The following is a 1,088-nucleotide window of genomic DNA, read 5'->3' as shown; positions in this document are numbered from 1 at the left end:
ATACATACAACATGGGCAAGGAAATGATCCTGAGAAACATCAGAAGGTTTTTGAAACTAGCAGTTAATTGGTAGGATTCCCACCCTGACTAACTATACATGCTGACACCTGTGAAGCAAGCAACTGCACTGAAGATAGCATTGTGTAATAGAAGGGTCACACTTGGAATGCCTGTTATTCTGGTCTTCTAAATACATACTTCTTGTCATGACATACCAATTGTTACCATACTGTCTCACTAGTAAGAGTTTTTTTTTTTTAAATGGGTAATAAATTAAAAAAGACATAAGAAAAAGGTAAAAATAATGTCACAGGACTGTCCTGCTACAATGATATATATGGCTAGATTTCTAAATTTCTGTGTAAAAATGTATAATTCTTTATTCATATTCTTTAAATATTTTTCATTTTTTAAACTTTTATCTCCATATTCTGTAGGGACTTAATGCTTAACATATCAATACTTCATGGAAAATACTTGTTCCATGTCATGCCTAAGATGTTTGATATTCAGACAGATAGTGAGGTTAAGCTCAACTGCCCATGTTGTAGGGTAATAATAATAAGCTTCTCTTCTGGAGGGTTAACAATGTAAGTTTGCAGACCAAAAATTAGAGAAATAGAAGGGCTGCAAGGGCAGCCAACAATTTGACCATAGCCTTTCAAGGTCAGTGAACACTCAGGACATAGGAGAACCTATACTTGTAACATCATGTAACTCAGTTGTGCCCCAAATTTTCTGATCAAGGAGATTATGTGGCCACAAAGCTACATGATCGATGATGTGGAGTGTACCTAAGAAGAATCACCTGGAGAGAAAACATTCTCTCAGGCTTTCACAGAGAGCAAAATGGTGAAGCAATGGCCGTGACTCATCCACATGGCTGACACTGACAAAGGATCTAAAAACTGTGGTACAGGGTTACAGGATAAATCCTGAGGGTACTTGACTGACCTTATCAGATACAAAAGTTACCTTTCTTGTTATACAGGTCTTGCTTTATCTTGGTCTTAACCATCCAGCAGAAAAGTATAAAAATGAAGTATATGAAGTAAAGTCATATTAATATGCTGAGCTGTGAAAGACT

Source organism: Octodon degus, unplaced genomic scaffold, assembly GCF_000260255.1.
Source record: "Octodon degus isolate 3935 unplaced genomic scaffold, OctDeg1.0 scaffold00189, whole genome shotgun sequence".
Taxonomy (NCBI): Eukaryota; Metazoa; Chordata; class Mammalia; order Rodentia; family Octodontidae; genus Octodon; species Octodon degus.
Note: the sequence above shows the minus strand (reverse complement) of the source record.